We start from the raw sequence: 16,272 nt of genomic DNA, 5'->3' as shown, positions 1-16,272 counted from the left end.
TAATAAATAAATAAATTAATTAATTAATTAATAATTAATTAATAATTAATTAATTAATTAATTAATTATTAATTAAATAATTAATTAATTTATTTATTTATTTTTTTAATTAATTTATTTATTAATTAATTAAATTATTAATTATTAATTAATTAATTAATAAATTAATTAATTAATTAATTAATTAATTATTAATTAATTAATTAATTAATTAATTAATTATTAATTAATTAAATAATTAATAATTAATTAATTAAATAATTAATAATTAATTAATTAATTAATTAATTTTAATTAATTAATTAATTAATTAATTAATTAATTAAAAATTAATTAATTTAAAATTAATTAGTTAATTAATTAATTAATTAGTTAATAATTAATTAATTAATTAATTAATTAATTAAAATTAATTAATTAATTAATTAATTAATTAATTAATTATTTAATAATTAATTAAAAAATTAATTAATTAATTAATTAATAATTAATAAATCAATTAATTAATTAATTAATTATTAATTAATTAATTAATTAATTAATTATTAATTAATTAATTAATTGATGAATTAATTATTTATTTATTTATTAATTAAATAATTAATTATTAATTAATTAATTTATTTATTAATTATTAATTAATTAATTAATTAATTAATTAATTAATTAATTAATTTTAATTAATTAATTAATTAATTAATAACGATAACGATAACTATAACGGTATAGTTATCGTTATTGTTATCGGTATCGGTATCGTTATCATTATCGTTATCGTTATCGGTATCGTTATCGTTATCGTTATCGTTATCGTTATCGATATCGTCATCGTTATCGTTATCGTTATCGTTATCGTTATCAATTAATCAATTAATTAATTAATTAATTATTAATTAATTAATTAATTAATTAATTATTAATTAATTAATTAATTGATTAATTAATTATTTATTTATTTATTAATTAAATAATTAATTATTAATTAATTAATTAATTTATTAATTATTAATTAATTAATTAATTAATTAATTAATTTTAATTAATTAATTAATTAATTAAAAACGATAACGATAACTATAACGGTATAGTTATCGTTATTGTTATCGGTATCGGTATCGTTATCATTATCGTTATCGTTATCGGTATCGTTATCGTTATCGTTTTCGTTATCGATATCGTCATCGTTATCGTTATCGTTATCGTTATCGTTATCGTTATCGTTATCGGTATCGTTAGTTTAGGTTAGGTTAGGTTAGGTTAGGTTAGGTTAAGTTAGGTTAGGTTAGGTTAGGTTAGGTTAGGTTAGGTTAAGTTAGGTTAGGTTGGGTTAGGTTAGGTTAAGTTAGGTTAGGTTAGGTTAGGTTAAGTTACGTTAGGTTAGTTTAAGTTAGGTTAGGTTAGGTTAGGTTAGGTTAGGTTAAGTTAGGTTAGGTTAGGTTAATTAATTAATTAATTAATTAATTAATTAATTAATTAATTAAATATTAATTAATTAATTAATTAATTAATTATTTAATAATTAATTAATTAATTAATTAATTAATTAATAATTAATTAATTATTTAATTATTAATTTAATTAATTAATTATTAAATTAATTGATTAAATTAATAAATAAATTAATTAATTAATTAATTAATAATTAATTAATAATTAATTAATTAATTAATTAATTATTAATTAAATAATTAATTAATTTATTTATTTTTTATTTTAATTAATTTATTTATTAATTAATTAAATTATTAATTATTAATTAATTAATTAATTAATTAATTAATTAATTAATTAATTAATTAATAATTAATTAATTAATTAATTAATTAATTATTAATTAATTAAATAATTAATAATTAATTAATTAATTAATTAATAATTAATTAATTAATTAATTAATTTTAATTAATTAATTAATTAATTAATTAATTAATTAAAAATTAATTAATTTAAAATTAATTAGTTAATTAATTAATTAATTAGTTAATAATTAATTAATTAATTAATTAATTAATTAAAATTAATTAATTGATTAATTAATTAATTAATTAATTATTTAATAATTAATTAATAAATTAATTAATTAATTAATTATTAATTAATAAATCAATTAATTAATTAATTAATTATTAATTAATTAATTAATTAATTAATTATTAATTAATTAATTAATTGATGAATTAATTATTTATTTATTTATTAATTAAATAATTAATTATTAATTAATTAATTTATTTATTAATTATTAATTAATTAATTAATTAATTAATTAATTTTAATTAATTAATTAATTAATTAATAACGATAACGATAACTATAACGGTATAGTTATCGTTTTTGTTATCGGTATCGGTATCGTTATCATTATCGTTATCGTTATCGGTATCGTTATCGTTATCGTTATCGTTATCGATATCGTCATCGTTATCGTTATCGTTATCGTTATCGTTATCGTTATCGTTATCGGTATCGTTAGTTTAGGTTAGGTTAGGTTAGGTTAGGTTAGGTTAGGTTAAGTTAGGTTAGGTTAGGTTAGGTTAGGTTAGGTTAGGTTAAGTTAGGTTAGGTTAGGTTAGGTTAGGTTAGGTTAGGTTAAGTTAGGTTAGGTTAGGTTAGGTTAGGTTAAGTTAGGTTAGGTTAGGTTAGGTTAACTTAGGTTAGGTTAAGCGGTTAAGTTAGGTTAGGTTAGGTTAAGCGGTTGGGTTAGGTTAGGTTAGGTTAAGCGGTTGGGTTAGGTTAGGTTAGATTAAGCGGTTGGGTTAGATTAGGTTAGGTTAAGCGGTTGGGTTAGGTTAGGTTAGGTTAAGCGGTTGGGTTAGGTTAGGTTAGGTTAAGCGGTTGGGTTAGGTTAGGTTAGGGTAAGCGGTTGGGTTAGGTTAGGTTAGGATAAGCGGATGGGTTAGGTTAGGTTAGGTTAAGCGGTTGGGTTAGGTTAGGTTAGGTTAAGCAGTTGGGTTAGGTTAGGTTAGGTTAAGCGGTTGGGTTAGGTTAGGTTAGGTTAAGCGGTTGGGTTAGGTTAGGTTAGGTTAAGCGGTTGGGTTAGGTTAGGTTAGGTTAAGCGGTTGGGTTAGGTTAGCTTAGGTTAAGCGGTTGGATTAGGTTAGGTTAGGTTAAGCGGTTGGGTTAGGTTAGGTTAGGTTAAGCGGTTGGGTTAGGTTAAGCGGTTGGGTTAGATTAGGTTAGGTTAAGCGGTTGGGTTAGGTTAGGTTAGATTAAGCGGTTGGGTTAGGTTAAGCGGTTGGGTTAGGTTAGGTTAGGTTAAGCGGTTGGGTTAGGTTAGGTTAGGTTAAGCGGTTGGGTTAGGTTAGGTTAGGTTAAGCGGTTGGGTTAGGTTACGTTAGGTTAAGCGGTTGGGTTAGGTTAGGTTAGGTTAAGCGGTTGGGTTAGGCTAGGTTAGGTTAAGCGGTTGGGTTAGGTTAGGTTAGGTTAAGCGATTGGGTTAGGTTAGGTTAGGTTAAGCGGATGGGTTAGGTTAGGTTAGGTTAAGCGGTTGGGTTAGGTTAGGTTAGGTTAAGCGGTTGGGTTAGGTTAGGTTAGGTTAAGCGGTTGGGTTAGGTTAGGTTAGGTTAAGCGGTTGGGTTAGGTTAGGTTAGGTTAAGCGGTTGGGTTAGGTTAGTTTAGGTTAAGCAGTTGGGTTAGGTTAGCTTAGGTTAACCCTTTAAGGACCAAATTTATATCTACGTGTAGGAATTAATTAATAATTAATTATTTAATTAATTAATTAATTAATAATTAATTAATTATTTAATTATTAATTTAATTAATTAATTATTAAATTAATTGATTAAATTAATAAATAAATAAATTAATTAATTAATTAATAATTAATTAATAATTAATTAATTAATTAATTAATTATTAATTAAATAATTAATTAATTTATTTATTTATTATTTTAATTAATTTATTTATTAATTAATTAAATTATTAATTATTAATTAATTAATTAATTAATTAATTAATTAATTAATTAATTAATTATTAATTAATTAATTAATTAATTAATTAATTATTAATTAATTAAATAATTAATAATTAATTAATTAAATAATTAATAATTAATTAATTAATTAATTAATTTTAATTAATTAATTAATTAATTAATTAATTAATTAAAAATTAATTAATTTAAAATTAATTAGTTAATTAATTAATTAATTAGTTAATAATTAATTAATTAATTAATTAATTAATTAAAATTAATTAATTAATTAATTAATTAATTAATTAATTATTTAATAATTAATTAATAAATTAATTAATTAATTAATTAATAATTAATAAATCAATTAATTAATTAATTAATTATTAATTAATTAATTAATTAATTAATTATTAATTAATTAATTAATTGATTAATTAATTATTTATTTATTTATTAATTAAATAATTAATTATTAATTAATTAATTAATTTATTAATTATTAATTAATTAATTAATTAATTAATTAATTTTAATTAATTAATTAATTAATTAATAACGATAACGATAACTATAACGGTATAGTTATCGTTATTGTTATCGGTATCGGTATCGTTATCATTATCGTTATCGTTATCGGTATCGTTATCGTTATCGTTATCGTTATCGATATCGTCATCGTTATCGTTATCGTTATCGTTATCGTTATCGTTATCGTTATCGGTATCGTTAGTTTAGGTTAGGTTAGGTTAGGTTAGGTTAGGTTAAGTTAGGTTAGGTTAGGTTAGGTTAGGTTAGGTTAGGTTAGGTTAAGTTAGGTTAGGTTAGGTTAGGTTAGGTTAAGTTAGGTTAGGTTAGGTTAGGTTAACTTAGGTTAGGTTAAGCGGTTAAATTAGGTTAGGTTAGGTTAAGCGGTTGGGTTAGGTTAGGTTAGGTTAAGCGGTTGGGTTAGGTTAGGTTAGGTTAAGCGGTTGGGTTAGATTAGGTTAGGTTAAGCGGTTGGGTTAGGTTAGGTTAGGTTAAGCGGTTGGGTTAGGTTAGGTTAGGTTAAGCGGTTGGGTTAGGTTAGGTTAGGGTAAGCGGTTGGGTTAGGTTAGGTTAGGATAAGCGGATGGGTTAGGTTAGGTTAGGTTAAGCGGTTGGGTTAGGTTAGGTTAGGTTAAGCAGTTGGGTTAGGTTAGGTTAGGTTAAGCGGTTGGGTTAGGTTAGGTTAGGTTAAGCGGTTGGGTTAGGTTAGGTTAGGTTAAGCGGTTGGGTTAGGTTAGGTTAGGTTAAGCGGTTGGGTTAGGTTAGGTTAGGTTAAGCGGTTGGGTTAGGTTAGCTTAGGTTAACCCTTTAAGGACCAAATTTATATCTACGTGTAGGAAAAATTTGATAATGAGTAAAATCAATTGATTGTATCGAACTTCATTGAAAGTAAACCTTAAGTTTCTACAAAACACATTTCTATAATATATTAATGTATTGGTTCAAAAATGGACCATTGGTCATTTTGACCTTGGAAAACCAATTTATTTCAGAAATGAATTTTTACATTGTTGTGCCTCTATAATCCTTATAAAATAACAAAACTTTCCTACAGATAACTTGTAATCAATAGACAATACAGTATACAATACACAGCCATTTAGAATTGATGTTTTGATTGTGTTTTTCTTTACAGAAAGTACCTATTTTGTGTGAAACTCAATGAAGCAATTTCTTTCTTTATTTAAGCAAAGTGCAACATTGCATTTGCAGCAGTATGTGTAGTGCTGGAAAATTAATTATGTATATTTCTACTTTTTTTCCTAGATTAAGGCCCATGTAATGTGCGGGGATGACCAGAGTCTCAGTACCATGTGACTAACCCCCCCCCCCTTCCCCTCCTCTCCTCAGTGTCCTTTTGTCCTTGCTTTCCCCCCCCCCCCTCTCAGCGTCACTGTGTTGACCACTTCTATAACAAAATTTACCCCGTGAATAAACGTAATTTCTCTTGCTTGGCCAGGTTATAGAGGCGAATTTTTCACCTAATCCCAGAGAATGGGGAGCCTTGTCACTAACATTTTTCCTTATTTCTTCCCTGCTATGCTTATTTATACATCTATACTGCGTTCATACATAGATTATACATTGATACATGTACCCTGAGTTCCTGTGCATGTAAAAATGTGTTTATAGTAGGAAAAATAACAAGATAATCTTTCCATATTTTTCCTTCTTTTCCCCGCCCTCACCAAAACATCGGTGCCATTCTTTTTTTCATTGTTTCTCCTTATTCACGCCCATAGGTGAATTATTCATTTATACATCTACTATTCACATCCCAGCCCAATAGTCCTAGTCTGTAGTTAAATAAGATAGTTTGTGTTAGTCAGCGTCACCTGTGCCTGCATCTCCATCCCCCTCCTCTCTGTCATCCCAGACTGACAATATTAACCTTTATGCTAATTTCTCCTCATACATACATACATTTACTATTCATGTCTCGGTTTAATAGTCTAAGCCTGTCATGAAATAGTATTGGTTTCATTGTGTCATCTCCGTCCTCTCATCAGGCGGCCTCTCGTTATAATTTTTGCTAGTTTCTCCTCATCACCGCTTACCCATAGTTCCATACCGCTTCCATATATAGATTATATATCCATACATCTACCCTCTACCCCAGTACATGTAGATATTTAGCAGTAGTGAGAAAAATGCAAGTTAACTCTGCCCACCTCACCCTGCCAAAACATTGCTTTCAAATTTCCTTTTTTTAATTTTTTTTTTTCATTTCTCCGTACATAAGGGGAATGACATGTCCAATACAACACCCATACATAGAAAATGCATTTATATATTTGTCATGTGTCTCTGTATATATAGATTTGTACCTGTAATGATAAAATTATGAATGTATGCCTTGGGTCTGGCAGGTGAATGAATCTTCAGTTTGTTTTCTTAATTTCTTCATGTCACTATACCACAGCACTGTACCCTATGGTGCTAGTGGTGCAGGAAGGCCTTCTCTACCTTCACCACAAGCCACTGTACCATGCATCACTGTACCTTGAAACTGTACCACAAAAACTTAACCTAACTGGCCTTCACTTGAAAAAAAAGATATCGTTTTTTTTTCGTGTGGTTAATATTTCAGTGCTACAGTACCACAGCACTGTACTCTATGGTGCTAATGGTGCAGGAAGGCCTTGTCTACCTGCACCATAAGCCACTGTACCATGCGTCACTGTACATTAAAACTGTACCCCAAAAACTTAACCTAACTGGCCCTCACTTAAAAAAAAATATATCGTTTTTTTTTTCGTGTGCTTAATATTTCAGTGCTACAATACCACAGCACTGTACCCTATGGTGCTAATGGTGCAGGAAGGCCTTGTCTACCTGCACCATAAGCCACTGTACCATGCGTCACTGTACATTAAAACTGTACCCCAAAAACTTAACCTAACTGGCCCTCACTTAAAAAAATATATATCTTTTTTTTTTCGTGTACGTAATATTTCAGTGCTACAATACCACAGCACTGTACCCTATGGTGATAATGGTGCAGGAAGGCCTTGTCTACCTTCACCATAAGCCACTGTACCATGCGTCACTGTATCTTAAAACTGTACCACAAAAACAACCTAACTGGCCCTCACCTGAAAAAAATATCTTTTTTTTTGTGTGTGTGCTTAATATTTCAGTGCTACAGTACCACAGCACTGTACTCTATGGTGCTTATGGTGCAGGAAGGACTTGTCTACCTTCACCACAAGCCACTGTACCATGCATCACTGTCCCTTGAAACTGTATCACAAAAACTTAACCTAACTAGCCTTCACTTGGAAAAAAAAGATATCGTTTTTTTTTCGTGTGGTTAATATTTCAGTGCTACAGTATCACAGCACTGTAATCTATGGTGCTAATGGTGCAGGAAGGCCTTGTCTACCTGCACCATAAGCCACTGTACCATGCGTCACTGTACCTTAAAACTGTACCCCAAAAACTTAACCTAACTGGCCCTCACTTAAAAAAAAATATATCGTTTTTTTTTTTTTTCGTGTGCTTAATATTTCACTGCTACAATACCACAGCACTGTACCCTATGGTGCTAATGGTGCAGGAAGGCCTTGTCTACCTTCACCATAAGCCACTGTACCATGCGTCACTGTACCTTAAAACTGTACCACAAAAACAACCTAACTGGCCCTCACCTGAAAAAAATTATCTTTTTTTTTTGTGTGTGTGCTTAATATTTCAGTGCTACAGTACCACAGCACTGTACTCTATGGTGCTAATGGTGCAGGAAGGACTTGTCTACCTTCACCACAAGCCACTGTACCATGCATCACTGTACCCTGAAACTGTATCACAAAAACTTAACCTAACTAGCCTTCACTTGGAAAAAAAAAATATCGTTTTTTTTTTCGTGTGGTTAATATTTCAGTGCTACAGTACCACAGCACTGTCATCTATGGTGCTAATGGTGCAGGAAGGCCTTCTCTACCTGCACCATAAGCCACTGTACCATGCGTCACTGTACCTTAAAACTGTACCACAAAAACTTAACCTAACTGGCCCTCACTTAAAAAAAAATATCGTTTTTTTTTTCGTGTGCTTAATATTTCAGTGCTACAATACCACAGCACTGTACCCTATGGTGCTAATGGTGCAGGAAGGCCTTGTCTACCTTCACCATAAGCCACTGTACCATGCGTCACTGTACCTTAAAACTGTACCACAAAAACAACCTAACTGGCCCTCACCTGAAAAAAATTATCTTTTTTTTTTGTGTGTGCTTAATATTTCAGTGCTACAGTACCACAGCACTGTACTCTATGGTGCTAATGGTGCAGGAAGGACTTGTCTACCTTCACCAAATATTTCAGTGCTACAGTACCACAGCACTGTAATCTATGGTGCTAATGGTGCAGGAAGGCCTTGTCTACCTGCACCATAAGCCACTGTACCATGCGTCACTGTACATTAAAACTGTACCCCAAAATCTTAACCTAACTGGCCCTCACTTAAAAAAAAATATATCGTTTTTTTTTCGTGTGCTTAATATTTCAGTGCTACAGTACCACAGCACTGTACCCTATGGTGCTAATGGTGCAGGGATGCCTTGTCTACCTTCACCATAAGCCACTGTACCATGCGTCACTGTACCTTAAAACTGTACCACAAAAACAACCTAACTGGCCCTCACCTGAAAAAAATTATCTTTTTTTTTTGTGTGTGCTTAATATTCCAGTGCTACAGTACCACAGCAATGTACTCTATGGTGCTAATGGTGCAGGAAGACCTTGTCTACCTTCACCACAAGCCACGGTACCATGCATCACTGTACCTTGAAACTGTATCACAAAAACTTAACCTTACTAGCCTTCACTTGAAAAAAAAGATGTTTTTTTTTTTCGTGTGGTTAATATTTCAGTGCTACAGTACCACAGCACTGTACTCTATGGTGCTAATGGTGCAGGAAGGCCTTGTCTACCTGCACCATAAGCCACTGTACCATGCATCACTGTACATTAAAACTGTACCTCAAAAACTTAACCTAACTGGCCCTCACTTAAAAAAAAAATATATCGTTTTTTTTTCGTGTGCTTAATATTTCAGTGCTACAATACCACAGCACTGTACTTTATGATGCTAATGGTGCAGGAAGGCCTTGTCTACCTTCACCATAAGCCACTGTACCATGCGTCACTGTACCTTAAAACTGTACCACAAAAACAACCTAACTGGCCCTCACCTGAAAAAAAAATCTTTTTTTGTGTGTGTGTGCTTAATATTTCAGTGCTACAGTACCACAGCACTGTACTCTATGGTGCTAATGGTGCAGGAAAGCCTTGTCTACCTTCACCATAAGCCACTGTACCATGTGTCACTGTACCTTAAAACTGTACCACAAAAACAACCTAACTGGCCCTCACCTGAAAAAAAATATCTTTTTTTTGTGTGTGTTCTTAATATTTCTGTGCTACAGTACCACAGCACTGTACTCTATGGTGCTAATGGTGCAGGAAGGCCTTGTCTACCTTCACCACAAGCCACTGTACCATGCATCACTGTACCTTGAAACTGTACCACAAAAACTTAACCTAACTGGCCTTCACTTGAAAAAAAAGATATCGTTTTTTTTTTCGTGTGGTTAATATTTCAGTGCTACAGTACCACAGCACTGTACTCTATGGTGCTAATGGTGCAGGAAGGCCTTGTCTACCTGCACCATAAGCCACTGTACCATGCGTCACTGTACATTAAAACTGTACCCCAAAAACTTAACCTAACTGGCCCTCACTTAAAAAAAAATATATCGTTTTTTTTTTCGTGTGCTTAATATTTCAGTGCTACAATACCACAGCACTGTACCCTATGGTGCTAATGGTGCAGGAAGGCCTTGTCTACCTGCACCATAAGCCACTGTACCATGCGTCACTGTACATTAAAACTGTACCCCAAAAACTTAACCTAACTGGCCCTCACTTAAAAAAAAATATATCGTTTTTTTTTTCGTGTACGTAATATTTCAGTGCTACAATACCACAGCACTGTACCCTATGGTGATAATGGTGCAGGAAGGCCTTGTCTACCTTCACCATAAGCCACTGTACCATGCGTCACTGTACCTTAAAACTGTACCACAAAAACAACCTAACTGGCCCTTCACCTGAAAAAATATCTTTTTTTGTGTGTGTGTGTGCTTAATATTTCAGTGCTACAGTACCACAGCACTGTACTCTATGGTGCTTATGGTGCAGGAAGGACTTGTCTACCTTCACCACAAGCCACTGTACCATGCATCACTGTACCTTGAAACTGTATCACAAAAACTTAACCTAACTAGCCTTCACTTGGAAAAAAAAGATATCGTTTTTTTTTCGTGTGGTTAATATTTCAGTGCTACAGTATCACAGCACTGTAATCTATGGTGCTAATGGTGCAGGAAGGCCTTGTCTACCTGCACCATAAGCCACTGTACCATGCGTCACTGTACCTTAAAACTGTACCCCAAAAACTTAACCTAACTGGCCCTCACTTAAAAAAAAATATATCGTTTTTTTTTTTCGTGTGCTTAATATTTCACTGCTACAATACCACAGCACTGTACCCTATGGTGCTAATGGTGCAGGAAGGCCTTGTCTACCTTCACCATAAGCCACTGTACCATGCGTCACTGTACCTTAAAACTGTACCACAAAAACAACCTAACTGGCCCTCACCTGAAAAAAATTATCTTTTTTTTTTGTGTGTGTGCTTAATATTTCTGTGCTACAGTACCACAGCACTGTACTCTATGGTGCTAATGGTGCAGGAAGACCTTGTCTACCTTCATCACAAGCCACGGTACCATGCATCACTGTACCTTGAAACTGTATCACAAAAACTTAACATTACTAGCCTTCACTTGAAAAAAAAGATGTTTTTTTTTTTTCGTGTGGTTAATATTTCAGTGCTACAGTACCACAGCACTGTACTCTATGGTGCTAATGGTGCAGGAAGGCATTGTCTACCTGCACCATAAGCCACTGTACCATGCATCACTGTACATTAAAACTGTACCTCAAAAACTTAACCTAACTGGCCCTCACTTAAAAAAAAAATATATCGTTTTGTTTTCGTGTGCTTAATATTTCAGTGCTACAATACCACAGCACTGTACTTTATGATGCTAATGGTCCAGGAAGGCCTTGTCTACCTTCACCATAAGCCACTGTACCATGCGTCACTGTACCTTAAAACTGTACCACAAAAACAACCTAACTGGCCCTCACCTGAAAAAAAATCTTTTTTTGTGTGTGTGTGCTTAATATTTCAGTGCTACAGTACCACAGCACTGTACTCTATGGTGCTAATGGTGCAGGAAGGCCTTGTCTACCTTCACCATAAGCCACTGTACCATGTGTCACTGTACCTTAAAACTGTACCACAAAAACAACCTAACTGGCCCTCACCTGAAAAAAAAATATCTTTTTTTTGTGTGTTCTTAATATTTCTGTGCTACAGTACCACAGCACTGTACTCTATGGTGCTAATGGTGCAGGAAGGCCTTGTCTACCTTCACCACAAGCCACTGTACCATGCATCACTGTACCTTGAAACTGTACCACAAAAACTTAACCTAACTGGCCTTCACTTGAAAAAAAAAGATATCGTTTTTTTTTTCGTGTGGTTAATATTTCAGTGCTACAGTACCACAGCACTGTACTCTATGGTGCTAATGGTGCAGGAAGGCCTTGTCTACCTGCACCATAAGCCACTGTACCATGCGTCACTGTACATTAAAACTGTACCCCAAAAACTTAACCTAACTGGCCCTCATTTAAAAAAAAATATATCGTTTTTTTTTTCGTGTGCTTAATATTTCAGTGCTACAATACCACAGCACTGTACCCTATGGTGCTAATGGTGCAGGAAGGCCTTGTCTACCTGCACCATAAGCCACTGTACCATGCGTCACTGTACATTAAAACTGTACCCCAAAAACTTAACCTAACTGGCCCTCACTTAAAAAAAAAATATATCGTTTTTTTTTCGTGTACGTAATATTTCAGTGCTACAATACCACAGCACTGTACCCTATGGTGATAATGGTGCAGGAAGGCCTTGTCTACCTTCACCATAAGCCACTGTACCATGCGTCACTGTACCTTAAAACTGTACCACAAAAACAACCTAACTGGCCCTCACCTGAAAAAATATCTTTTTTTTGTGTGTGTGTGCTTAATATTTCAGTGCTACAGTACCACAGCACTGTACTCTATGGTGCTTATGGAGCAGGAACGACTTGTCTACCTTCACCACAAGCCACTGTACCATGCATCACTGTACCTTGAAACTGTACCACAAAAACAACCTAACTGGCCCTCACCTGAAAAAAAAATATCTTTTTTTTGTGTGTTCTTAATATTTCAGTGCTACAGTACCACAGCACTGTACTCTATGGTGCTTATGGTGCAGGAAGGACTTGTCTACCTTCACCACAAGCCATTGTACCATGCATCACTGTACCCTGAAACTGTATCACAAAAACTTAACCTAACTAGCCTTCACTTGGAAAAAAAAATATCGTTTTTTTTCGTGTGGTTAATATTTCAGTGCTACAGTAACACAGCACTGTCATCTATGGTGCTAATGGTGCAGGAAGGCCTTGTCTACCTGCACCATAAGCCCCTGTACCATGCGTCACTGTACCTTAAAACTGTACCACAAAAACTTAACCTAACTGGCCCTCACTTAAAAAAAAATATCGTTTTTTTTTTTCGTGTGCTTAATATTTCAGTGCTACAATACCACAGCACTGTACCCTATGGTGCTAATGGTGCAGGAAGGCCTTGTCTACCTTCACCATAAGCCACTGTACCATGCGTCACTGTACCTTAAAACTGTACCACAAAAACAACCTAACTGGCCCTCACCTGAAAAAAATTATCTTTTTTTTTTGTGTGTGCTTAATATTTCAGTGCTACAGTACCACAGCACTGTACTCTATGGTGCTAATGGTGCAGGAAGGACTTGTCTACCTTCACCACAAGCCACTGTACCATGCATCACTGTACCCTGAAACTGTATCACAAAAACTTAACCTAACTAGCCTTCACTTGGAAAAAAAAAATATCGTTTTTTTTTCGTGTGGTTAATATTTCAGTGCTACAGTACCACAGCACTGTCATCTATGGTGCTAATGGTGCAGGAAGGCCTTGTCTACCTGCACCATAAGCCACTGTACCATGCGTCACTGTACCTTAAAACTGTACCACAAAAACTTAACCTAACTGGCCCTCACTTAAAAAAAAATATCGTTTTTTTTTCGTGTGCTTAATATTTCAGTGCTACAATACCACAGCACTGTACCCTATGGTGCTAATGGTGCAGGAAGGCCTTGTCTACCTTCACCATAAGCCACTGTACCATGCGTCACTGTACCTTAAAACTGTACCACAAAAACAACCTAACTGGCCCTCACCTGAAAAAAATTATCTTTTTTTTTTGTGTGTGCTTAATATTTCAGTGCTACAGTACCACAGCACTGTACTCTATGGTGCTAATGGTGCAGGAAGGACTTGTCTACCTTCACCACAAGCCACTGTACCATGCATCACTGTACCTTGAAACTGTATCACAAAAACTTAACCTAACTAGCCTTCACTTGGAAAAAAAAGATATCGTTTTTTTTTCGTGTGGTTAATATTTCAGTGCTACAGTACCACAGCACTGTAATCTATGGTGCTAATGGTGCAGGAAGGCCTTGTCTACCTGCACCATAAGCCACTGTACCATGCGTCACTGTACATTAAAACTGTACCCCAAAATCTTAACCTAACTGGCCCTCACTTAAAAAAAAATATATCGTTTTTTTTTCGTGTGCTTAATATTTCAGTGCTACAGTACCACAGCACTGTACCCTATGGTGCTAATGGTGCAGGGATGCCTTGTCTACCTTCACCATAAGCCACTGTACCATGCGTCACTGTACCTTAAAACTGTACCACAAAAACAACCTAACTGGCCCTCACCTGAAAAAAATTATCTTTTTTTTTGTGTGTGTGCTTAATATTCCAGTGCTACAGTACCACAGCACTGTACTCTATGGTGCTAATGGTGCAGGAAGGACTTGTCTACCTTCACCATAAGCCACTGTACCATGCGTCACTGTACCTTAAAACTGTACCACAAAAACAACCTAACTGGCCCTCACCTGAAAAAAAATATCTTTTTTTTTTGTGTGTGTGCTTAATATTTCTGTGCTACAGTACCACAGCACTGTACTCTATGGTGCTAATGGTGCAGGAAGACCTTGTCTACCTTCACCACAAGCCACTGTACCATGCATCACTGTACCTTGAAACTGTATCACAAAAACTTAAGCTTACTAGCCTTCACTTGAAAAAAAAGATATCGTTTTTTTTTTCGTGTGGTTAATATTTCAGTGCTACAGTACCACAGCACTGTACTCTATGGTGCTAATGGTGCAGGAAGGCCTTGTCTACCTGCACCATAAGCCACTCTACCATGCATCACTGTACATTAAAACTGTACCTCAAAAACTTAACCTAACTGGCCCTCACTTAAAAAAAATATATATCTTTTTTTCGTGTGCTTAATATTTCAGTGCTACAATACCACAGCACTGTACTTTATGATGCTAATGGTGCAGGAAGGCCTTGTCTACCTTCACCATAAGCCACTGTACCATGCGTCACTGTACCTTAAAACTGTACCACAAAAACAACCTAACTGGCCCTCACCTGAAAAAAAAATCTTTTTTTGTGTGTGTGTGCTTAATATTTCAGTGCTACAGTACCACAGCACTGTACTCTATGGTGCTAATGGTGCAGGAAGGCCTTGTCTACCTTCACCATAAGCCACTGTACCATGTGTCACTGTACCTTAAAACTGTACCACAAAAACAACCTAACTGGCCCACACCTGAAAAAAAATATCTTTTTTTTGTGTGTGTTCTTAATATTTCTGTGCTACAGTACCACAACACTGTACTCTATGGTGCTAATGGTGCAGGAAGGCCTTGTCTACCTTCACCACAAGCCACTGTACCATGCATCACTTTACCTTGAAACTGTATCACAAAAACTTAACCTAACTAGCCTTCACTTGAAAAAATGATATCGTTTTTTTTTCGTGTGGTTAATATTTCAGTGCTACAGTACCACAGCACTGTACTCTATGGTGCTAATGGTGCAGGAAGGCCTTGTCTACCTTCACCATAAGCCACTATACCATGTGTCACTGTACCTTAAAACTGTACAACAAAAACAACCTAACTGGCCCTCACCTGAAAACAAATTTTTTTTGTGTGTGTGTGTGCTTAATATTTCTGTGCTACAGTACCACAGCACTGTACTCTATGGTGCTAATGGTGCAGGAAGGCCATGTCTACCTTCACCATTAGCCACTGTACCATGCATCAATTAAAACTGTACCCTAAAAACTTAACCTAACTGGCCTTCACTTGAAAAAAAAATGTATCGTTTTTTTTCGTGTTGTTAATATTTCAGTGCTACAATACTAATACCCCAAAAACTTAACCTAACTGTGATGTTCCGAGACCTTGTAAACAATTTCCTAGAGTGGTGAATCAACTTGCAAGACTCCCACTGTTGCTCTACCATGTCAGTGTACATTGTGGTGTTAATGGTGCAGTACAAGGGCCTGGCAGTGTACCATGTACCATAGTACCTCAAAAACACCTGTAAGACTGTTTTTCTTGTTTTCCTCCGATATATTTCTTTATTTATTTATTTATTGCGGTTTTTTATCTAATTTTTTGGTTTGGTTCGGAATCCTGAATCATGCATTTTTTTTCTATTTATTTTTATTATTTCATTTATTTCTTTTTATATAATTGCATTTGCTTAGGTTAG

The sequence above is a fragment of the Scylla paramamosain genome, unplaced genomic scaffold (genome assembly GCF_035594125.1).
Source record: "Scylla paramamosain isolate STU-SP2022 unplaced genomic scaffold, ASM3559412v1 Contig82, whole genome shotgun sequence".
Classification (NCBI taxonomy): domain Eukaryota; kingdom Metazoa; phylum Arthropoda; class Malacostraca; order Decapoda; family Portunidae; genus Scylla; species Scylla paramamosain.
Note: the sequence above shows the minus strand (reverse complement) of the source record.